Below are 26,705 nucleotides of genomic sequence, written 5' to 3'. Positions count from 1 at the left end.
ACTCATTGGAAAAGACTCTGATGCTGGGAGGGATTGGGGGCAGGAAGAGAAGGGGACGACAGAGGATGAGATGGCTGGATGGCATCACTGACTCGATGGATGTGAGTCTGGTTGAACTCCGGGAGTTGGTGATGGACAGGGAGGCCTGGTGTGCTGCGATTCATGGGGTTGCAAAGAGTTGGATGTGACTGAGCGACTGAACTGAACTGAATGTCTTTTATTACAGGGGGAGAGGATTCAGCCAAGAACTTAGAAGGGCAAAGGGAAAATTATCTTTCCTTCCATACATTTAACTAAAGATCATTTTTAGGGGAGGAGGTAGCATAATTGCCATGGAGACAGAGTTCATGAGTCATTGATCTCCTGAGGTGGCATAAAGAAGTGAATGCTTAGGAGGAATGAATGGACATCAGAGTAAAAGGATATTAACAGAATTAATACAATGCAATGGCCTCTTCAAACATTTTAAAACTATAACCCAAAGCACACATACATTGTATTGTCAATCATACATAGGTATATGCATTAGAAAAGCTATCTGTTCATATGCTATAACAGACACATGTTATATAATGATGATTTAAACAAGAAAGTTCATTTCTCTCATGTAAAATTCCAAAGAGGCCCAGGCCTGAAATGTTGACCTAGGATCCTTCTATCTTGGTGTCCCTCCTTCCTGATCAGACCACTTTTTTGTCTAAGATGGGTGCTTTACTTCCTATCATTATCCCCACATTCAGTGTGAAAAAAGGCAAGAGAAAGACACGCCTATGTTCTTAAAAGGCATGTCACAGAAGTTATAGTTACACACATACGTCAGTTCATACCCCACAGGCAGGACTTGGCCATGTGCCACATCCAGATGCAAAAGGGGCTGGAAAATGCAGGCCTCAGTTGGGTAGACATGTGACAAAATAATATTCTATTATATGTAAAAAGGTGTGTTAGGTAGGGTATCACTGGCTGGTATTTAAAAAAAAGGAGAGAAAGAGATGCGCCTCCAAATGCAAAATAGGTCAAACACAATAAAAATTCACTTCCCATTTATGTTTGGCCCATATTTAGAAACTAGTTGAAAGACGGCTCTGCTATCTTCAGTATATAGACTCTACTTCTGGGGGTACAGGATTATATCTCCTTTCCAGCCATGGGATAGTGAGGAAAGAGGATGAAAAAGGTATTTGTATTTCTTAACTTGGCCAAGAAATAACAGACTCCATGTGTCACAGGGGCTTGCATTTATTACCAAGTCATTAAATGATCTCATTTAGGTACAAGAGGACTAGAAGATGTAGTCCCTGGATAAGCATCCACTTCCCAAGATCAACACTCTACTATACGTGGGAGCATGGATTTCAGTGGAAAGGGAGTTTTCTTTACAACAGAAAGTAGATGTCTTTGTCCTCATGACCCATTCAGGTCACAGTTTCTTTACTTTCATAGCTAGACTAGGTTCCTGTCCTCCCACTCTGCAAGAGAGACAACCCCAAAGTCCCATCTGGGTCATGCATCCTGTTCCAAGTCTAGCATCTTTGGGTAATGCCCATGTCTATCAAAACTGGCAGTGGTTTTTCAGGATGTCTAGAAGCCAAAATGGAGTTATCTGTCCCCATCTCCAACCTAATATAAAGTGCTGATAAGAAAAGAACATATTAAAAAAACAAAAAACAAAAAACTCAGCTCTGAAAAGAGAGGAACAAGAATAGCTCATAGTAACTGGACTTAGCGCCATGGAATAATTTCCTATGTTAATATGCTACCTGGCAGCTCTTGACTCCACCCTGTGGGGCATACCTCCTTGGTCACTGTCCTGCCGGTGTCTGATTTTGTCTTCAGACAGGTTTTTATATGGCCACATACTAACTAGGCATTAGAGAATGTTCCCAGCTTGGGGACTGCAGAATGTTGGTACTCTGATTCCTGCTGGTAAGACAAACAGGTTTATGGAGACAAAGTTTGCTTTAAAGGGTGAAAAGTAACAGAAGTCTACAAGTCTGGCCCATGATTTCTTTGGTAACATACTGTAGCAAAAAATTTAGAGGGTCCCTGGACTCTTATTTCCATTAATTCTAACTGCAAACGAATAAAGACAAAATTATCATCTGTATGTTAGTTCTTTAGCCAAAATTCTGGTCTTTTGTTTACTTGCCTCTGTGCCCTATAATTCACTCTCTTGCTCAATTTAATAGTGGCCACCTTAAGGCCAAATAAAACAATTGGCTTCAGTAGGAAGCGAAGGTCCTTAATTTAATGTTCCCCCTGGGCTGGCTCCCATTGTCTGGTAGTCTTAATGGTTTGTCCAGTCTTATCTCCTGCTAAGGCTGTTTCTGGAGTTAGAGACTCATTTGATCACTGCCTCAGTTTGGGCACAAACATCTTTGTTTCTTGTCAGGACTGATTTATAAAACCCTGTATTTTAAGACTCTCAGTCCATTTAGTTTGCAGGCCAAAGAAACAGAAAGCCTACCTTCCCAGAGCCTCACTCTATTTTTTTTTTTTTTTACTCTTTGCTTGTTCTAAGATGAAGTCACCTCTCTGATAGGCCTTGTCACATGGCAAACTTAAATATATATATATATATACACACATATATGGAAAAAATAGCCAATAGGCAACAAGAATATGTATCAAAGGCTTGACTGGCACATGGTCTTATATATAAGATCTGTCCACATGAAATGTGGTCAATGTTTCATCACAACACACTTATTATCAACAGCTTTCCAGTCCAATATTTGTGTCTTCATTCCATTCCATCCAATACTGAAGCCACGTACTATCTTTAAGTGCTGCTCCTACAGTCCCATTCCTGCCTACCATGTGTGTATGTTGGTTGCTCAGCTGTGTTTGACTCTGCAACCCCATGGACTGTAGCCCATCAGGCTCCTCTGTCCATGGATTTTCCAGACAAGACCACTGGGGTGGGTAGCCATTTCCTTCTCCAGGGGATCTTCCTAACCCAGGGATTAAACTGGCATCTCCTGCATTCCAGACAGATCCTTTACCATCTGAGCCACCAGTTGGAATACCAATTCAATCATGGTCAGAAAGAATCTGAAATAATAAAAGTTGAAGCAGGAGATGGGTTATTTATTCTTAATTAGGAGACAGTGAGGAAGTCCAGAGCTGATATGAAAGTTCTGTAACCATTAGGGGTGTAGGCTTATTTAACTTCCTTGTCTAGTCATTCACAATATGTGATTTCTATTTAGTGCTTTGGCTGCTCCAGCTGTCACCAATGTTTGTTTTCCAGCTAAGGGAGGAGTCAGAGGAAGGAAGAGGTCCCATTTCATTCCTTCAAAGACTCGATCCCAAAGCAGGGCACTGCACTTATCCCTTTAGCCAGAATTAGATTGTAAAGCAGGAAAAGAAATCTTATCCTCAACTTATCTTAGGTTTACCTACTGGGACCATGTAAATTACACTGACCAAAGACAAATTAACAAGAGAGGAAAAAACCAACCCAGAAGTTTATTAATGTGTGTGTTGTGCATACACATGCAGGACTTCCCATTGAGGCACAACCCCAAAGGACTGGTTAGAACTTGGCATATATACCATCTTAGGATAAAAAAGTGGAAGTCGCTCAGTCATGTCCAACTCTTTGCAACCCCATACAGTCCATGGAATTCTCCAGGCCAGAATACTGGAGTGGGTAGCCTTTCCCTTCTCCAGGGGATCTTCCCAACCCAGGAATCGAACCCAGGTCTCCTGCATTGCAGGTGGATTCTTTACCAGCTGAAACACAAGAGAAGCCCAAAGGCTAAACAAAGGAAAAGGAGCTTCTGCTTTGAGGTAGGGCAGGTGGATTAAGAGAAGGTAACCAGACAAGTAGAGTAAACGGGGTTGTTTTTAAGCCTTGTTGTGCAGATGTAAAAGTGGGTGCCTTCTCAGTGGATGGGTTGTTAAGAGTTCTCTTCTTCCTTTTATGTGAGAGGGAGACATCTTTCACAAAATGGAAATTTCCTTTACAAAGGGAAAAACAGGCACCCTGTTTTTAGAGCTTTTACTGCCTCTCCTGGTTTTCAGTGGCCTTCAGCTCAAAATAAAACTGGCATATTTTGTGGAGGCATATTCTGGTACCCTTCAAAGTTAGATGACCACGTTGCTAGAGGATAACTGTGAAAAATAGTTAAAATGCAGTTGCTTATCATTTGAGAAGAGGAGAATAGGTATCTGGAGAAAATGCAGCAGTCTTTTCCATTCATTTGTATGTATAACTGAAAGAAAAATTTAACAAGAAAACTCCTCTTTGTAATACCTTGTGATATTTTCTGTTAGTCTATTCCAATAAAAGTGATATTCAAGCCCATAAATTGATTTCTCCATTCATTAACTCATCAAAACCAGTTTTAAATCCATGGGTCTAGAAGACAAATTTCAGTCCTACATCCATCAGTCTACTTCTGTTAGGGGAAGCACACTGATTGAAACTGCCCACCCTGGCCAGGCACCATAGTAACCATTTGCATGAGTTGTTTTATGACAGGAGATCCTGATAAGGAATACAGAACTAATAAGCCACCACCAACCAGAAGAGTTCGGGAAAGGTCGAAAGGAGACACCGCGTGTCCGTCCACTTCCCAGAATCCCTCTGGCTAGCATCCATCTTGGCTGAGTGATGCAGTGTGCCACCAGGAAAGACTCTGAATTAGAATGATTGGCCAAAGACCACTGGGAAACGAATCCTATCACCATAAAACCCAAGACTGCAAGCCACGCGGCAGAGCAGTTCTCCTGGGTTCCCTTACCCTACTGCTCCCCACCCAGGTGCCCTTCCCAATAAAATCTCTTGCTTTGTCAGCACATGTGTCTCCTCGGACAGTTCATTTCCGAGTGTTAGACGAGAGCCCAGTTTCGGGCCCTGGAAGGGGTCCGCCTTCTTGCAACACTTCTGCATCCTAGATTTCTAAAGGAGGCTTATATTTGATGATAATCTCAGGTATAGGATGCTGTCAGGAACAGAAAACAAACCAACTCCTAGATACATGACAAGATAACAAGGACAAAGGAGAAGAAAAGGGAAATTAAACTCCCAACAGCCTTTACCTGGAGACTTAAGTCCTTCACAATCAGAGTTAAAAAGCTCAGAGATCCAAGCATCTGCAGGTCTTAACAGATGACTCTGAATACTTTCAGCGGGTTTCATACCCTGCAGGATTAACTACAGCCTACTACTTTGCTATTCAAAATAAATAATAATACCCCATCACCATACCTCAAATTCTAAGGATCTCTCTGAGCTCACAGTCACACCCTTTTCAGACTGCATTTATCCCCAGCACATGACTAGGATAGGAAAAAGCAGCTGTCTTTTTCTTAGCACAGGTCTGAGGGTGTACTCCATATGGCTTCGCAGGAGAAAAAAAAATAAATAAATGTACATCTTTAAAAAATGAATTACTTTCCTTTTATAAAGTTGTTTTTTTTTTTTTTAATTTCCATTTTGGAATTACATGAAATCTGGAGGAAAATAAACACTGATTCTCAGCAGATAAAAATTTCAACAGTGAACAAGGTTTTGCAAGTGTTCAAACAAAAATGAATCTGAGACAAAGCTTTACTTTAAAAATGTGGTTTGAGGCAATACACTGACTCTTCAGAGAAGGTGGTGGTGCTAAACTTTGATGCTTCTGGGTTTTTCATTAATTATTATTATTTAAATAAAATTGCTTGTAAAATAGCAATATGCTATTAAGAGCTTTCATTCCAGAAACAACAAACCCAACCTCCCATTAGTATTTCCAAAGCAAATATAAAATAGTAAATTCATTTCAGAGTAATCAGGAGTTATTCTGCCTAATGTGACAACCTAACAAAGATCCTATGCTCCTCCTCCAACTACATCAAACCCTGTAATGAGGACTGTAACACATTTGCCACGTTCTACTTTCTGCTCAATCACATTCCATAATTGATTATCACTAATCTGATATCTCCAGTATTTTGGCATAAAACAGTATAATATCTGAAACAAATTTACCAGTGTTGTCATTACAAGATGATATCTCATAAGTGCACGCTAAGTTGCTCGACCCCATAGACTGTAGTCTGCCAGGCTGCTCTGTTCATGAGATTCTCCAGGCAAGAATATTGAAGTGGGTTGTCATACCCTCCTCCAGGGGATCTTCCTGATCCAGGGATCAAACCCTCATCTTTTGAAGTGAAGTTGCTCGGTTGTGTCCGACTCATTGCGACCCCATGGACTGTAGCCCACCAGGCTCCTCTGTCCAGGGGATTTTCCAGGCAAGAGTACTAGAGTGGGTTGTCATTTCCTTCTCCAGGGGATCTTCCCAACCCAGGGATCGAACCCGGGTCTCCCACATTGCAGGCAGACGCTTTACCATCTGAGCCACCAGGGAAGCTGAAAGACGGGTTATTTCAAACAGATGGCATTTAAATGATTATATTTTAGAAGCATGCTTCTCTTTTATGTTCACCCTCTCCTTTAACCCTACCTTTGCCTCCCTTTTGCTTTCCAGGTGGCTCAGTTGTAAAGAATTCTCCTGTAAATGGAGAAGGAACAGGAGACATGAGTTCGATCCCTGTGTGAGGAGCCCGCTGGGCTATAGTCCAGGGGGTCACAGAGTCAGACATAACTGAGCTACTGAGCACATACACACAAGCATGATGCTGCCCTCTGATCACCACAGAGAGGAATCCGGCTGATTTAGCTGTGTGATTTGGCTCATATGATCTGCACAGTAATCCACATGAGTTCACACTATGCAAGTTGGTGTGGGGTTTGAAGCTATGTCCAAATCCCCTTCCTCTTTTTCTTGTACTTGAACTTTGAGTGCTGTTCAATCAACCTAAACATGAGAGTTTAGCCCAAATTTTGGTCATGGTATCTGCTTTATCTGGAATCAGTTTCCCTGTCAGTAATCCCACTGCTACCTCCCTCCTGCGTGCTTCCTGAAATCTCATGCTCACCTAGAGTTTGTCCTTAACGCAGGCACTGTAATTGTTTGCATTCATAGCTGGCCTTTTAGATAGTGAGTACCCTCTCCCGAGTTCATCCTAATTATCTCAGCATCTAGAACAGTGCCATGCATAACACCACCACAATAAAAGTTTCCTAAATGAACTCGTAAACACAAGAACATGAAGATGCTCATCGCAGCTAGAACTCGGGGGGCCGCGGGAGTGTGAACTCAAGGAGGGGAGAGGTCGGGAGCATGAAGGGGACTTCAACAAATGCAGTGCCGTCCGGAAGTCGCCAGTAAACATTCACCTCTTGTGTTCTGGCTCACTGGCCTTTTCCACGTTTCCAGTTGACTCGGATGCAGTTACAAGCATGCTTATAAAATACAGAAGTACTGAATTGGGTAAACATTTTCATTCCATCAGTTTGTAAAGACTGTGATTGTGCTCAAGCCAAGTAACAGGCACCCTTAAGTATCCGATTCTGATGCTAAACCAAGTTCTACTTCTTGACTTTCTATGGGCTGGGAGCTGGAGCACCTCTAATAGCTCACAGTGAAGACTTCCTGGTGATGGGCATCTATTTTCCAAGCCATCCAAAAACCTTTCATAAGAGCCCAGAATTAGTCATTATAAAGCAGTGTGGAGAAGTCACAGAATGGCCCTTTGTGTTCTGACAAAAATGTAACAAAATAATATTTGGTTGAGCACTGAGTTTATTAGTAAGATATAATATATAATAGAAGAAAGCAATAAATGAATTACTTTTTGCCCCTCAAACTCTTTCAACTGAAAAAAAAATTTTTTTTCTGATTTCTAAAGCCTCTTCAGTTACAACTATCATTTATGTACTTTTGTCTCTCAGATAGGATTTAATCCATAAGAACTAAGACTTTTAGCATTTGCACTGAAATGACATGGGCCATAGCACATAGCAAAAGGCACTCAGACAGTTATATATTATATACAAGAAAAAAAGGAACAGCAATGGAAAGGCATACTTTGGTCTCATTTTCTCTGGAGGCTTAAAGGCAATTATAACTGTTTTCTTCTTGGGAAGATTTGCCTGGAAGCTTTTTCTAAGTTAGACTTGAAAGAGGTGACATTCTTCACTTTCATTTTCTGTAATATATCTGATATTTTTTTCCTTAATATCAGACAGAGAGAATTTGGGGAAAAAAATAAAACACAATAATTTGAGGGAATCTTAAACTTATTCCATAGGAGTCCACAAGAACCAAGCCAGCTGCAAAGTCACTGCCGATTCTATATAGTACAAGAAGCCCTAAGGAACTCAACTCCTATAATCAGCTGCTTTTGCCTAATCTTACACTACCCTATACCATGCTACAAGGTGGACTCAAATCGAGAGAAAAGGAACAGTCTGGAATATACTACCTTAGAATTAATCAGGCAGCAAGATAGACTGCAACGGCTGATTTATTCACTTGCTCAAATAATTACTGTGTGGTGTATGACTCACAAGGTCTAAGCCCCTGCAACTCCAGTCAGTAGAGACAGGTTGCTTGTATCCACTAGGGGGAGACAAACATGTAAGGCAATACACATAATCCATTTTTTAACACTCGGCACTCCCTTAGCTTGGGCTCCAAAATCAATGCAAATACTGACTGCAGCCATGAAATTAAAAGATACTTGATCCTTGGAAGAAAAGCTATGACAAACCTAGACAGCATATTAGAAATCAGACATATACTTTGCCAACAAAGGTCCATCTAGTCAAAGCTATGGTTTTTCCAGTAGTCATGTACAGATGTGAGAGTTGGACCATAAAGAAAGCTGAGCACCAAAGAATGAAATGCTTTTGGACTGTGGCATTGGAGAAGACTCTTGAGAGTCCTTGGACTGCAAGGAGATCAAATCTGTCAATCCTAAAGGAAATCATCCTGAATATTCATTGGAAGGACTGATGTTGAAGCTGAAACTCCAAAACTTTGGCCACCCGATGCAAAGAACTGACTCATTAGAAAAGACCCTCACACTGGGAAAGATTGAAGCGGGAGGAGAAGGGGACAATAGAGGATGAGATGGTTGGATGGCATCATTGACTCAATGGACATGAGTTTGAGTAAGCTCCACGAGTTGGTGATGGACAGCGAAGCCTGGCCTGCTGTAGTCCATGGGGTCTCAAAGAGTTGGACACAACTGAGCGACTGAACTGAATTGAGTCCCTCAGCATATAATGGGGCACAAAGATTTCTATCAACTTGTCAAGAAAATGCTTCATAGAACAAATGAAATATAGAACTGTAAAAGCAGCAGCTGCTGCTGCTGCTGCTAAGTTGCTTCAGTCATACCCAACTCTGTGCGATCCCATAGATGGCAGCCCATCAGGCTCCCCCGTCCCTGGGATTCTCCAGGCAAGAACACTGGAGTGGGTTGCCATTTCCTTCTCCAATGTGTGAAAGTAAAAGGTGAAAGTGAAGTCGCTCAGTCGTATCCGACTCTTTGCAACCCCATGGACTGCAGCCCACCAGGCTCCTCCATCCATGGGATTTTCCAGGCAAGAGTACTGGAGTGGGGTGCCACTGCCTTCTCCAGTAAAAGCATCAGAGAAAAGAAAGAGATGGCCTTAGGAAAGAGAAACTTGAGGAACTACAATTCTGTTGATATGGTTGGAAGATATAAGGGAGGGATGATATGGATTTAGGGTAGGAAAGCTGGTTAAGGCTGATGTCACACATGCCTTTAGAAATCACATTAGTTTTGAATCTCATCTTTAAGTCAATAAAGAGCACGAATATAAATTTAAAATAGGTATGACAGGAAAACCCATTCCAATAGTCCAGGAGAAAGATAATAAACCCTTAAATGAATCAGTAACAGTAAGAATGGATAGGAAGTGGCTAAACTAAGAGACTTTAATGAGAAAATACATATAAGCACTAGCTTGGTGCCTGGTAAAGAGAAATGGTTAGATATGTGCTGTGCTCAGTCACTCATTCATGTCTCTTTGCAAACCCCATGGACTCCTGTCAAGCTCCTCTGTCCATAGAATTTTCCAGCCAAGAATACTGGAGTAGGTTGCCATTCCCTACTCCAGGGCATCTTTCCAACCCAGGGATCGAACCTACATCTCTTGCGTCTCCTGCACTGGCACGTGGGTTCTTTACCACTAGTGCCACCTGGGAAGCACATGATTAGATACATATCTGCTATATTCATTGGTGTATTTTTTCATCCACAAGTAGATTACTTTGAAAAGAATCGGAGGTTAAGGAAAAGTCAGTGATTGTTAGAGCAATAATGACCACAGATCTAAGCATTAGAGGCTTATGCCCAAGTCCTGCACTTTGGCAGCATGAAATGATCCTGTTCTGGCCAAGCCCATCTTCAAAGTGTAAGCAATATGGATTCAAGGAGACCTACCCAGCCAGAGTCTCTAGCCTTCTTTTTCCACATCATGCTCCCAGTAAATAGGAAACCAAATTCCATGCCCACATAAACCTCATTTATCTTGTGTCTCTTTGTTGGGTTGATTATCCTAAGAACAGACTGAACCACTGGTATGCACATCCCCAGGCTGGATGGGTGACTAAGGGAGAGCTGTTTATGGGGGCAGGGATGGAGCTTGGATCTGTGGATGTCACGTCTACATGCAAGTGGGGAATTGTCTATGAGGGTATGCAATGGTGAATGGAGAAGGGGAGTAGGCAGCAGGCTACAGACCAGGGACCCTGGGGCTAGGAGACGGCTTTCTCTGTACCACCACGTTCTAGCAAAGATATATGATGAAACCAAGAATTCTAAATTCAAACTTGGCTTTTCACATCATTATAAATGTTTACTTGTCAAGCCTGGATGGCAGCACATATTTTATTTAATGGCTTAACTTATGATATTTAAATATGTACATATATGCCATGTAGACCTCTATTTTATACTTGTCCTGAGCCCTGGAGAGATTAGAAATGAAACGTGAATTTTCTTTAAAAAGCTTATCAAACAAAATTCCTACTTTGGATATAATTCAAACACTTACAAATACAAAATGCTTTCACAAGAAGGTTAGGAATATTTCCAAAGTCATAGAAGAACAGAGATAGGAAATATAAAAGAAAGATGAAAAGATATGAGAGACATAATGAGAAATGTCTTCCAGTTCAAAGAGGAGAAATGAAAAGAGAACCAAAATTTTCAAAGAAATAATGTCTGAAAACTTTTAGAATTTATAGAGATGCATTTCTTCAGGTTCAGGGAGCTTAACAAATCCAAAGCTAGATACATAAAAATCAAAACAAATGTTTTACAGTAAAAATGCATAAAGGAGGCGGGCAGATTTCAAAGCAATTACAGGCAAAAGATGTAATATGCACATAGAAATAAAAATGGCACCAACATGAGACTTCCCAAAGCAACAGAGGAAGCCAAAAGACTTCTGATAAAGGTAAAAAGGTAACTGTCATCCCAGAGTCAGGCACACAGATAAATTATCATTCAACAGCCAAGGCTAAATAAAGACATTTCCAGATAAAGGTAGGTAGTTTATTACAAATAAAGCCTCCTTAAAATAACTTCTTTTGAGGAAGTAAGGAGTCATATTGAAAAATATTTCAGAATCTAACACTTTGTTTTAGAACAAAGAAAATTATAAACATGGATAAATTAAATCTTGACAGTAAAAATTAATAATGATAATATGTCAAATTTGAGTAGTGTTATGGGTTGAATTGTATCCCCTCCACTACTTGGCATTCATATATTGAAGTCCTTAACCCATAGTAGCTCAGAATGTGACCACATTTTGAGATGGGTCTTTACAGAGATAATCAAGTTAAAATGAGGTGGGCCCTAATCAATTTAAAAAATTGGGGTGGGCTCTAATCTAACAAGACTGGAGTCTTTATGAAAAGGGGAAAATTGGACACAGACATGCAAAGAGGGAAGATGATGCAAAGAGACACAGGGAGAAGATGACTATCTGCAAGACAAGGAGAGTGGCCTGAAACAGACCCTCAGACAGAAGCAACCCTGCTGATGCCTTGACTCTGTACAGCTACAGTTACCGCTAGGTCGCTTCAGTAGAGTCCAACTCTGTGCAACCCCATAGACAGCCCACCAGGCTCCCCGGTCCCTGGGATTCTCCAGCCAAGAACACTGGAGTGGGTTGCCATTTCCTTCTCAAGCGCATGCATGCATGCTAAGTCGCTTCAGTCGTGTCCGACTCCGTGTGACCCCATGGACAGTAGCCCACCAGGCTCCTCTGCCCACGGGATTCTCTAGACAAGAGTACTGGAGTGGGGTTGCCATTTCCTTCTCCATGACTCTGGACACCGAGACACAAAACTGTGAGGCAATGAACTTCTGTTATTTAAGCCAGCCAGGCTGTGGTGAAAAATAACAGAATCACAGTTTTCTAATGAATTACATAAGACTGATGTTGGTGACGGAGAAGGCAATGGCAACCCACTCCAGTACTCTTGCCTGGAAAATGCCATGGACGGAGGAGCCTGGTAGGCTGCAGTCCATGGGGTTGCTAAGAGTCGGACACAACTGAGCGACTTCACTTTTATTTTCACTTTCATGCATTGGAGAAGGAAATGGCAACCCACTCCAGTGTTCTTGCCTGGTGAATCGCAGGAACGGGGGAGCCTTGTGGGCTGCCGTCTATGGGGTCGCACAGAGTCGGACATGACTGAAGTGACTTAGCAGCAGCAGCAGATGTTGGTGATGGACAGGGAGGCCTGGCGTGCTGCGATTCATGGGGTCGCAAAGAGTCGGACACGACTGAGTGACTGAACTGAACTGAACTGATGTGGATGGTTTTAAAACTTTCCAAGGTTTAAGAATATTATAGAGATGGTAACATCAGATTTTAAGTATGTATGTGAAAACTCTGATGAACAAATAATGGGTATGGAGAGTGTATTTCCAAAATTAATTGAAGGGAGAAAATAGAATTTAAAAACTCAATTTTAAAAAAAGGCAATAAATCATGAGGAAATACCTAAAGGAAGCTAAAACATAGTAAGTACAAGTGAGATGGCAGAAATAATTGCAAATATTAATATACCGTTTATTTAAAAAAATCAAATGAACTAAACAACTGTTGAGTAGAAAAGATAGATAAGATTAAATAACTAAAATCTAGCAATAACTTTTACAAAATATATACCTAAAAGTACAGCTGAAAAGTAGTTTGGAAAAAGAATTGTAAGAAAATTAAGAGTAAAATATTTTTAGGTATATCGTTAAAACGCCACAGCATATTTTTATAAATCATTTTTAAAAATCAGGTTAAGTAATAGCATTTCCCATGTCACTAACAGGTGGCATGTATTATTTATATAATAATAGGTAATCAGGGAGAAAACATTCATTCTTTTCCTTTTAATATATAAAAAACATATTGGGTTTTAAATAAAACAATGAGGGTCCACAAAGACAAGATACAGCTTTACTAGTACATTTTCTATATCACATATAAATATTACACTCATTAAAATAATAACTTTTCTAGCAACTTTGATATGCATTAAGTTATTAGTATAGTGTTTATCTAGAGACTGCAAAATCTAATAAAATTTCAACTAGGAACATCTAAAATCCATATTTTTACTTTTTTGATAAATTATGTTCTAGGTCACCTGAAAATTAATATAGAAATTAACCATAGATATATACAAACTACAGATATGACAGATACCAACATTACCATATATAGGTCATTGAGCTAGCAGAGAATTAGTGACTTCAAATGAGTTAAAAGATAAAATTTTAAAGATAGAAAATAACATTTTTTGATTTGCCAGAAACAATCCTTAAGTGATCAATTTTTTCAGATTGTTGTTGTATCTGTTTACCAAATTAAATAAAAGATAAAAAAGTTTTTCTGTATTTTCAGGTATGAAGTACGTAATGGAAACAGTGCTAAATCGTGATAAAATAGTACTCAATTAAGAATGCTAAAATAAAAAACAGAATTAAGAGTATCTGACTGTCCCATGTGTGAAATGATGGTTTCATCACAAAGGCTATTTTGAATAAATTAGGGTAGTCCCCAGCTGTATACAGGAGGAAGGCGGGAGCCTGTCCTGTGCCTCACAGGACGCCCTGGCTCCTCTCATCCCCTCCCCAAAGTCACGACAATATTCAAAACTGTCTACAGACATGGCAAAATGTCTCTCATGAGGCAAGATTATTCCAGGTTGAGAGTCACTGATTTGAGTATTTCTAGCTTATTTTATTATTATTTTTTCTTAATGTTACTTCAATAGTCCCAATTGTATTTCATTTTACTTTGGGTTATAAATATGCTCAATATATAGGCCAGGAAACTTTAGCTAAGAAAATGACTGACACTTGAATGGAAGCAGTGATATCTATATAAAGCACATCTTTTCAGGGTATTTTTAAAGTAGCCTGAAATATTTTTAGCTCTCTAATATGATTACTAAGGAGGCTCATTAGCATTCTTTTTGGCTGGTTTGATGTATTAGGGATCTCAGTTGCAAATAGAATCTTAGTACAAATTTAATTTAAAGACAGACAAGTCTGAGGATATCTCGTGTAACCCGAGGGCAGCATAGCAGCTGGTCTGTCTTCTGTAAGCTGGGGTAATGTACAGCCCAGAAATAATCTCACTCCTCTTCTTTCTCTTTATATGTCTACTGTATGCTTTTATCTTAAACTTTTTACTATGAAAATTTTCAATTATACACAAAATTAGAGGAAAGGATATAGATAGCTAACAGCAGTTCACCTATAACTTAGCTTCATCAATTAAAATATTCTGTCATTCCCATTTCATCTCTTACTTTCTTCTTTCACTCCACATTATTAGAACATATTAAGGCAAATTCTGGACTTATTATAACATTTCTGTAGCAAATATTTCTGTACACACCACTAAAAGATACATTCTTTTTAGTAATATAATCATAAAACCATTATCACATGTAAATTACATAAATTAAAATAATAAAATAAATTTACAAAGTAATTTATTAGTGTCATCAAATATGCCATCAGTGTTTAACTGTCCTTTGATTGTGTCATAAATGCCTTTTAATAGTTGATTTGTTTAAATTGGAGTACAAACAAGTTCAACATTTAGCACTTGGTTGATCTGTCACTCAAATATGTTTCAATCTATAATAATTCCCAAATCCTCTCTTTCCATAATCTCTTTGATCAGTCAAAGAAACTGAGTTACTAATCATATAGAAATTTCTAAATTACAGATTTTTGCTAACTATATCACCTTACCATAAAATGTCTTTCCCTCCTGTCTGTATCATTTAATTTCATATTTAGATGCTGATAAGACTTAGATTCACATTTTTTGGCAAAAATAGTTCATAGGTGGTACTATATACTTAGTTCTTAGTTCTTCTGATTCTATCAAACCAGAAGCAAAAAAACGTTGAATAGTCTCTCCTATGTGAAGTTCCCCACCTCTTTCTCTTCTCTATTAAATGTCTAATAGTCCAAAATTATGTAGTTTCTTAGCATTATATAGTTTTAGTGTTTGCAATTATACCACATGAACAACTGCTGCTGCTGCTAAGTCACTTCAGTCGTGTCCGACTCTGTGTGACTCCATAGACGGCAGCCCACCAGGCTCCCCCGTCCCTGGGATTCTCCAGGCAAGAACACTGGAGTGGGTTGCCATTTCCTTCTCTAATGCATGACGGTGAAAAGTGAAAGTGAAGTCGCTCAGTCATGTCCGACTCTTAGCGACCCCACGGACTGCAGCCCAGCAGGCTCCTCTGTCCATGAGATTTTCCAGGCAAGAGTACTGGAGTGGGTGCCATTGCCTTCTCCAGCATGAACATGAACAACTAGTCTTCTTTAAAATCCCAGTGAGCCCATAATCAATGAGTCTATTTTGGAATGGATTCTAAATCATGTCTGAGCATTATAGCCACACCATTGTGATAAGTGGATAACTTCCCAAATGTTATTTGAAGAGGCTAAAACTCATTCAGAGGTATAACTCATAGTAAATTTGCTTAAAACAAAAATGTCACGGCCTTATAATCTCACTATAAAGCTGGTGACAAAATGAATAATAGTGATCCACTAGATGTGACTACTGCTTTAGACCTTACTAAGCAGTTTCACATCCTCAATTTCATTCAGTTCCCTCGACAGATGAGAGCAATGCCGGCAAGCTGGCTGGTGCCTGGGGATGGATGTGCTCCTACCTGAAAGCCATCTGTTCTTCTCCGGTAGAAGGGGACTGATGGCGTGATGTGATTGTCTCTGTAATGAATGCAGTGCTGCTACCAGAGACAGCCCACTCAATTTTAATAATCAGCTTTAAAATATGAAAATCGGAGTGGTAAAGTTGGACTAGGTCTTGATGGACAACACTATGCAAACAGGATACACAGGTAATGTAGGAAATATTTTAATGATGGTAGGGATCATCTGCATCATATTACAGAAGAGGAAACTGAGACCAAACACAGGAAACTTAAAGATGAAGCCATCGCCCGTGGGGATTGTGTTTCTATTTACTCATACTTCACTAATTACTAAGATCCTTATGATCTGTGCATTGGTGGTGGTGGTTTGGTCGATAAAAGTCATGTCTGACTCTTGCGACCCCATGGACTGTAGCCCACCAGGCTCCTCTGTCCATGAGATTCTCCAGGCAACAATACTGGAATGGGTTGCCATTTCCTTCTCCAGGGAATCTTCCCAAACAGAATTGAACCTGGGTCTCCTGCATTGCAGGCAGATTATTTCCCAACTGAGCTATAAGGGAAGCCTGGGTCTGTGCACTAAGAATTACTCAGTACAACACTAGACTGAGACCTTAAACATTCAAAATTAGATCTCTGTGAGAAAATCTTGACAGAAGGCCTGTCAGGGAGATGTATGTACTCATTTCTAGCCAGGCTGTTCCAAAGACAGGAAAAATAAAAAAATAAAATGAACATATGGAAACTCATAAAAAAAGGGAAGATTATTTAACTTCATTATATTACATATAACTAGCCTTCCCTGATAGCTCAGTTGGTAAAGAATCCGCCTGCAATGTAGGAGAACCCAGTTCAATTCCTGGGTCAGGAAGATCTGCTGGAGAAGGGATAGGCTAACCACTCCAGCATTCTTGGGCTTCCCTTGTGATTCAGCTGGTAAAGAATCCACCTGCAATTTGGGAAATCTGGGTTCAATCCCTGGGTTGGGAAAAATTCCCTGGAGAAAGGAAAGGCTACCCACTCCAGTATCCTGGCCTGGAGAATTCCATGGACAATCCATGGGTTCACAAAGAGTCGGACACAACTGAGCAACTTCACTGTATGTAGGTCAAGGTGAAATGTGATAAACCATTGACACAAACGATTAAGATAATGTTATAAATGCTATTAAAATGTTCTATGCAAAAACTCTAGCAAGCTAGTTCCAATCAGAGGTAATTAGAAAGACTTACTTCATCCTTCATTTTAAAGGATGAATAGGATTCAGGCCTTCTAGGCAGAGAAAACAGCTTGAGCAAAATAAAGAGTTTAAAAAAAGAAAAAGCTCACATTCTCTAGAGGGTACAATGAATGTCATGGTTTAAGGAAAAAGTAACGGAGAGGAAGGGTAAAGACAAGAGATCAAAATTCAGTTGGATGGGGCTTCCCTGGTGGTCCAGTAGTTAAGAATCCACCTGTTAATGCAGGGGACACAGGTTTGATCCCTAATCTGGGAAGACCCCACATGCTGCAGTGCACCTAAGCCGGTGTACTTCAACTACTAAAGCCCATGTGTCTAGAATCCCTGCAAGAGAAGCCACCATGATGAGAAACCCATACACTGCAAATAGAGTAGCGCTCATTCACTGCAACTAGACAAAGTCCATGTTCAGCAATGAAGATCCAGCACAGCCAAAATAAAATAAATCTTAAAAAAGAAAAAAACATTCAGTGGGATGAAGTTGGGAGGGCTTTGGATTCTGTGCTAGGGAATGGGGCTCCATTTCATTGACAATAGTATATCTTCAAAGGGTTTTTAGAAGGGACACACATACTAATACACTAATGCAGACAGATGCTTCTATAGCTGTAGAAAAGATTACAATTGAAAGGGAAAAAGAGTGGGCATGGGAAGAAAAGCAACCAACCTCTGAAGAGGGAAATTAAAGTATGGAGGGAACAATGAACAAGAGAGTTGAAGACAGAAACAACGAAGCCATGACTACACAATGCTTAAAACCACCTGCCACATCAGTTTGATGTTTCCACTTTTCAGTCGATCAGTTTTCCGTGTTTCAACTTCTGTGTGAGTTTCTGTGTTATGTAATTTTAAACCGCCAAAAATGCATCCACTGGATAACAGCACAGATGAACACTGACTGTTTCACTCTTGCTGACATAAAATAGTATGTAACACTGCTTGGCACAACATAGTCATTCAGTGGGTTTTTCTTAAAGGTAAAGTGTGGAAGAAATTGTAGGCTGCAAACACTGTGTTAACTAAGATAATGGGATTCTCTTGCCTTGGTTTTAGGTTTTCATGACCCTGCTGAGGAACAACTGAAGACCACAGCCACAAAAAGGCCCATCTCCATAGGAATTTACAGAACCATTCAGTGCTCACATATAAAATACATAGGTAGAAATAATAGGTGAAAATGTGTATCTTTGGGGTCAACATAAGTTCTTAAAAGCAGAAAACGTTTGTTCGTTTTGCAAATAAACAGGCAGGAAAATTAATCCAGAAATTATATTTTATATCTGGGTGAAAAACTGAAGAAATCATATGATAACCAACTTGCTACCATCTAGAAAGAGTAAAAAAATTACATGCAAATCAGGGTTTTCTTTTGAAAGAAAGTATCAGAGCAGTTCATATTTCTCTTTGTCAGAGAGTCTAGCATCTCTGATGAGAGGAAGACCTCCAGAAACCGGGTAGAGTCAAGACTTCCATTAGACTTCTGTTTCATCACATATAATCATTTTGAACACAGGTCAATTCAATGTCGTGTTGCAAGACACTGGGACAGATAAAATTCAAGTCAACCTCTAGCGTCTTCATGCCACCTGGGCCCCATGGGGCTCACTGGATCTCCTGCCCCTGCATCAGACAGCTCAGAGCAGCCCCACGCAGACTGCTGGTCTCCCTTTCCAGGTTCTATCTTGTTGCTTTTAGTTATTCATTCATAATGGGAATAATACATCTTCCTATGGTCATGGACTAGCCAACCCCTCTCCAGTTAGTCTGCTGCATGTATGTATCTATGGCGACTGGGGCAAGGTAGGGTCATTATGACAGAAAGACAAGCAGACAAGTGTTAATATTTAATTTCTGATGTTCCTGTCCACAGCCTCATGGGACTAACCTGGGAGTGGCCATACCCATTCACTCCCTCATTCCTCCAAGCAATAAATATTTCCTGAATGTCCACTTGATTCCAAATACTGTCCTAGGCCCGGCACATTGTGAACATGCTTCTTTGCTTCATGGAGATTATATTCTAGTTACGTTTCTAGAAAAACAAATAGGTAATATTTGCAGTGAGGATTCACTCTCCGGGAAAACAAAATAAAGCAGATTAAGGGGAACAGTGTCCATTTAGGGTGAGGGAAGGTGAGAGGTAAACACAATCTTTGAAAAGGACTCAGTGAAGGCCTTGCTGGTAAGATGACTTGTTTGAGCGAGTCCTGAAGCAAAGGAAGTATTTAACCCCATGAACAACTGTGGGATGAGAACTGCAGGCAGATGACAGAGCAAAGCAAAGTCCCTGAGACGGGGGCATGCTTGGTTCATTGAAGGAACATTAAGGGGACTTACCAGTGAGGCTGGAAGGGGATAGACGAGGGGAACAGTGTGATATGTGTCTAGGTCTGGGTTCAGAAAGACAACTGAGTGACACGGGTTGGCTAATGTCACCGAAAGAAGCATTTACTGCTGACAGTTCCAGAGAAAAGACAGCCTGCCACATCACACAGAGCCACAGGGGCAAGCACTGCGTTTGGTCAGGAGGCAGAGCGTGAGTGAAGGGGAAGCACAGCGTGCAGCCTTTACCGGGGTTTCTGGGGGAAAGACAAAGGAAGCAGGGTGCACAGTTCAGGACTGGCTGGTGTGAGTAATTCCAGTGGACTTTGTAACACTAGGGTTCAATCTAGTTATCTGGTATCTGGTCCCTGTCTGGGCAGGAGAAATTCTGAAGTGCTGTGTGAGAATTAGATAAAAGGTGGTTGGACGCATCGACTCAGTATAGATTAGATGGTTAGTAATACAGTTTTTAAGTGCCTGCAATAACTGGATCACAGTGAGATATAAGCAAATTTGATCATTAGACTGGCCCTGTGATTAATGGATGCCAGATAGACAAATAGAAAATTTATGAAAACACAATTCAAATACCGTGGTAGGAGACAAGGCCAGAAAAGGAAAAGGTGCAGATGATTGAAACAGGTGTCTATAAGCCCTTGTAAGTATTCTGCATGCTATTCTCCATGAGATAAGAAAGTAGTGAAAGCATTGAGCAGAGGAGTGACTGCCTGACTTACATGTTAAAGGGACCTCTGTGGCCGCTGGGCGGCTGTGGTGGAAACATGCTGGGAAAAGGGAAAAGAATGTTAGTGGTCTGGTCTTGGACTTAACTAAGTTTGAGGTAGTCTGTTAGACCTCCAGGTACACCTGTCCTGGCCTGTTACATAAATCTGCTTCTATATATCTGGAAATCTTTGGGGTCTTTCAGATGATTTTTTAAGGCCATGAGACTCCATGAGCTCCCTCCAGAGAGTGGGCAAGGACAGCAAGGTGCAATGACCGAGCTCTGTGGTGCAGCAACATCCGGAGGTGAGGGTAATGAGATGGAACTAATAAAACAGGCTCAGAAGGAGCCATGAGTAAGAGAGGAGAACCCTAATGCTCTGGAAGCTGTGTGAAAATTTTCCTCTGAGAAAGAAAAGGTAATTGAGTGCTGAATTCTCTTCAAGGTTTTTATATGAGGTTGACTGGATTTAGCAATTTGGAGGTCTTTGGTAACATTGATAAAATGTGTTTTAGTGGAGTAGTGTGGGTAAAAGAGTAGTTGGAGAGAATTCAAGAGAAAATGGGAGGACAGAAACTTCAGACATAGTGTATATGGGGTGGTTGGATGGCATCACTGACTTGACGGGCATGAGTTTGAGGAAAATTAGGGAGATAATGATGAACAGAGAAGGTTGGCGTGCTGCAGTTCATGGGGTCAGAAAGAGTTGGACACAACTTAGCCACTGAACAACAACAAAATCATAGTGTATACGTGGCTCAGACAGAAAAGAATCTATCGGCAATGCCAGAGACCCAGGTTCAGTCCCCAGGTCAGGAAGATCCCCTGGACAAGGGAATGGCTACCCACTCAAGTATTCTTGCCTAGAGAATTCCATGACATAGGAGCGTGATGGGCTACAGTCCATGGGGTCACATGACTTTTTCAAAGAGTTGTATAAATGAGCAGAGAATTGGGAGGACAGCTGGAGATAGATACTGGGTCAAGGGAGTTGTCATTTTATTTTTAATATGGTTAGTATCACAGTATGTGTTCATGTTTGTGGGATTAAACCAATCAGGAACAAGAAAGATACTGGATAGAGTGAGGGAAGTAAGTGTGGAAGTGTTCTTCAGTGAGTAAAACCGAGTGAGATCAAGTGAGCAAACAGGAGAAATTAGTTTTAGACAGGAGCAGGAGCATGTTATCCACAGTAACAGCAGGGAACATAGATCACAGGGATACGGGAATAGGTATGTCATGGTAGATGTGGTGGAATTTATTTCCTGATTGCTTTCTATTTTCTTCAGGGCAATAAGAAGCCAAGATTGTAGAATGGGGACGAGGTACTGAATCTTTTCCACTTCAAAGTCCTAAAGTTTACACCATCTTCGCACCACTGACAAACAATAATTCTCTACAGTATTTGCATCCACTGGACCATATCTCTGGAGAAGTGTATGCCAGAATACGCAACAACTAAAGATCGTCCCCCACCATGTACTTCAGAGGTGCCTCTTCAGAGAAATGATGCCTTATCCCACCTCCACTGGGAATCCATTAATGAGTTTTTCTCTAAGGATACTCTCTGCCCCATGTCCTCACTGCTTGCTGGACATGTCTAGGCTTTTATGATATATAGAAATAGGCTCATTGTTGGTTCTGAGACAGATAATACACCAATGCATGGTTACCAATACTGATAAGTGCTGTGAAAAAAGGAGGCGAATTTGAGCTGAAGTCTGAGGAAGAAGGGTGACAGGCAAAACAGAAGAAAGAGCGTGCACGATGGCCTTGATGCTGGTGCTGGAGAAACCAGAGAGGCCAGTGGAGCAGGAGAGAGAAGGGAAGGAGGAAAGGGCGAGGGGGTCGGGCAGTGAGTTAGGTCATGCAGAATTTCGTAGGCCATTTTCTCTATTTTGCTCTTTATCAGAAGACCAGTGGAAAGCCAATGAAGTCATTTTATGCAAAAGATGTAGCGGATTTGCATTGTGAAAGCACTTCAGAACTCAGGCAGGCAGAGGTGAGAGATAGGTTTCCCTTTTTATGCAATGAGCTCCAAGAATAGGGAGGGTAGTTTAAAGCAGCCAGAACATCAGCTATGCAGGAGCAAAGTGCAATAGGTGCGTTAGGACAAACAGATGAACACAGGAAATGCAGGTGGGAAGGCAAGATTGATTTAGTCCATCATTTAAGTCTTCCACCTCGCAATGTTATATCCCACAGACAGCATTTGTCATAACAAGTAAGGTCACTTTCTGAATCGCCTCTTATTTTTCTTTACGAAATCCGCTACTGGTGTCTTCCACTTTCTCACTGAATCTTAACAACTATCATCTCTTCAGCTTCCACAAAGATTTCAAAGGCTCAGAATGTAAAGCCCTTTCTTACAGCACACTCTTCCCTCCACTGTCGTTTCCTATCCTGCATCTCTACCACAATTGCTACATTAAGATGGTTGTACCTTCTTACTTCCAGTGAGCCAGCCACAGCCTCTTAACTAGAGTTGTCTGTCTCTCTAGTTCTCTGTCAGAAACCCTCAATCTTGGGGCAGGATTCAGGGATTAATTAAAAGTGTTGCCTCAATGCTAAGCAATCATTTGCTTGAAAGCAACCAGGTAGAATTATTTGGTTGATAACTTGATCAAAATGAGAAATTTATTTTTACAAAAGGTGTGCTAAAGAATCACTATTATACTATATATTGATTTGCAGGTATATCTCATTGTATATATATATCTTATACAGCTGAGAGCCCGAATTACAGAGAAGAGAAAGTCACAGAGTTTCTCTTTTAATATGAGCAAAATTACTGCTGAGTATAATGAACTTTTTAGTTGCCAGGAGTACTGTAACACTAATGAAGAATAAAAATGATTAAAATATTTTAAAATGGTAACTGAACAAATATTTTATATGACCTACTTAAAAAGTATGGATCATTATCTACAGCATAACAGTTTTGTGAATTTTACAATATTTTCAGGTTACTTTGTTCAATGATGACAAAGCTACCTAGAGTTTATTTTACACATAATGTGTGTAAACTTACATATATTATATCAGCATGATTTTTAAATTATAGATCTTTTCACAGTGGTGAATACTAATAGGGACAATATAATACCCAATTCTAAAAATCCCCCCTAGCCACCTTTTGGACTTGTTTTTTATCTATTCTTAGAAATCCATTCAATTTAAGGATCTCCTGAGTTAAATCCATAAGTGAGTCCTTGGGTGTAGCCCTCCACGTGACCAGTCAATGGCAGTTTTAAATAAAATTTCATCTAGGTTCAGTACAGCAAATTAGCCCTGGGCTTGGAAGCCTTGTGCAAAATTATAGAAAAGACACTAGTTTTGCTCTTTATATTTTTTTGCTAGAAATGAAATGTATAGGGTATGGAGGAGGACACTTTCAGTTGCTTACACAACAGTCATTCTTTCCTCTGTCCTGTTCTTTGCTAGTATATTCTACTTTCTGCTATAGACACAGAAAACGCCACATAGTCACTCAATCCTTTTCAGGTAGAGCATGAACATGTGACCAAATCTTCATCAGTAGGACACAAGGTTAAGTTTGCTGATAGGTTCCTGGGAAGCATTTTTGTTTTTCAGAAAAAGAGGATGTCCTGCCTGGAGCTATGGCAGCCTTTTGGTGACAATGAGGAAACTAACTTATGGATAGATGTCAACACTGAAATTGCAGATCAGAAAAAAAAGAACTTGGGTCCCCAGTGTTATAATAAAGTATCTAAACTGAGCCTGGAGTCACTCTACATTTATACTTTATATTATATGGTCTATTACATTTTTCCCTTGCATAATTTATCTTTATTCGCAAATAATGAGCTGATTAAATCTCTAAGTAAACATGTTCATTAAACATTTTTACTACATTTTACTAGTAGTTACAAGCACAAAGGTAATGGATATTTCTTATCTCCTCATGTTTTTAACAGATTCTATCTTGATTGTGCAGATTGTTAATGGTAAACAAACCTGGAATTTATCACTTATGAGACTTGGCCAAATACAAAATGCCATCTCAGTTACATAATTAACAGTATAAAATGAAGAGTTTTATAACCATCACATTGCCCTTTGTGTAAACAAGGCCCCATATACATTGTTAGAGACTTTATATATTAAATCTGGGCTAGGGTAAATATCAATGCTATAAGGAAAGATATACTAATAGAATACTGTGTTATTAGTCCCCAACTTTACCATATTTCACCTCTACTTCCTCTAAACTATTAGAATAATTTGACATAGGGTCACATCTCCAGATTTTGTAAATGTGATTTGACAACTGAACTCTTAGGTGTCTCACTGCCACTGCTTCTAACTTCCACTTTCTAATAAGAAATATCAAAAGGCAACTCAAGCAGGACAATACTATTTTCAGAAGTCTGAACAGCAACACTTGATGTTTTCTCCCTTCTAATTAACTCTGTATGGCTTCTTGCTAACAATAGGCCAGACCCTGAAACTGGCCACAGATAAAATCTTTATTTTAAACTGTGGCTTGAGATCTAAAGAAGAAGACTGTAGAGCTTTTAGAAATCCTTGATTTTGAGCTGAGTTCAGTAAGTAGATCTCTTGTTTGAGGAGGAGGCTGGGGGCAGCCTACTTAAGGAGGAGGGAGAAATACCTGTGTATTTGTATGATTTACTGCACAGACTAACATTTCCCTCTCGAATCCACTTTTTCCTTCTTACATAGTAATAGGATTTTTGTTTAATCACAAAGCCACTCAGTGTAAAACAATGTTCCCCAACTTCCCTCACAGCGAGGCAGGATCTTGTGACTAAGTTCTGGCCAATGAAATATGAATGGTGCTACCGTGGACAATTTGCAAATCACATCCATAAAGGAAAAAATGCAGCCTCTGTTTTCCATCTTTATTCTCCCTTCTTCTGACTAGCAAAACCTATATTATACGATGAGATGGAAGTTGTTTGTTAAAGATGAAAGGGCAACAAAACAGAAGGAGCTTGAATATTGCATATTTGTAGAATTACCATGCTAGCCTGGACCAATTTCCTAAGCATTCACATGAAAGAGAAAAAATTCCGTTTTGATCAAAACACTATTACCTTTGCTCTCTACTACTGAGATGAACCAATATTCAAACTAACGTATTCACTCATCCTCATAAAGAATCAGCATTTGTCCCCTCCCCCCATATATGTATACATATATATACACACACACACATATATATAGTATTTGGTCCTTTAAATAAATAAAACTTTAATTTTATTTTTTGTTCTCTCTTGAAAGATTAATACGGTCATCTAAAAGTGACATCACTAGCAAAAAAGGAAGACTAGATATTGGGGAACAACGAGCAGTTTCTGTCATACTAGATTATTTTGGTAAATGAACAAAATGCAACTTCAGTGGCACATTGGTCTAAAATATTATTTAACAAGTTTATTTCTCAATTATCACCATCCACAGATTTTCCTCACCTGTTATTTTAAGAAAGTGTTAGCATTTGCCCAAAGTTCTCAATATAAACTTTTCTTTGCATCATGAGCCTTCCCAAAATAATCAGGTAGCTTAAAACTTGTTCCTAGAAAATCATTTTGGTTGGAAGGATGTCAATACAGATGCTCCTACATTTCTAAATTTTTAAATTAAGAAGTTTTGTGCATGTACAAAAGCTCCTTCTACAGCAAAGCACCTTAATTCTGGTTTTATAGGCATTTGGAAGGAGGGTGGTATAAGGTCATGTTGTTTTCTTCATTCTATTTTTGGTTTTTGCATTTGTTCCTATTTAGAGTTGGTGTTATGTATTTTGCGAACTTAAGTTCACCAGCACTTCAAAAATGCAAAAGCAGTGAGAATATGAAAAGTTCCAAGTAAAGAAGACTTCTGATTTGGAATGAAAATAGTAATAGTAAATTCAGTAATTTGTGAAAAAAATAATGCGTGTACATAAAGAATAGTAGGGAACATTACTTTAAGGTAAAACAGTGCTCCTGCTGCTGCTGCTAAGTCGCTTCAGTCGTATCTGACTCTGTGCAACCCCATAGACGGCAGCCCACATGGCTCCCCCATCCCTGGGATTCTCCAGGCAAGAACACTGGAGTGGGTTGCCATTTCCTCCTCCCATGCATGAAAGTGAAAAGTGAAAGGGAAGTCGCTGAGTCGTGTCCGACTCTTCACGATCCCATGGACTGCAGCCTACCAGGCTCCTCCATCCATGGGATTTTCCAGGCAAGAGTACTGGAGTGGGGTGCCATCGCCTTCTCCCAAAGTAAAACAGTAAGCCCATGCAATGTGTGGAAAGAGCTGTGGACCTTTGCAATAAGACACAATCATCAGTGATAAG

The sequence above is a fragment of the Bos javanicus genome, chromosome 5, assembly GCF_032452875.1.
Source record: "Bos javanicus breed banteng chromosome 5, ARS-OSU_banteng_1.0, whole genome shotgun sequence".
Classification (NCBI taxonomy): Eukaryota; Metazoa; Chordata; class Mammalia; order Artiodactyla; family Bovidae; genus Bos; species Bos javanicus.
Note: the sequence above shows the minus strand (reverse complement) of the source record.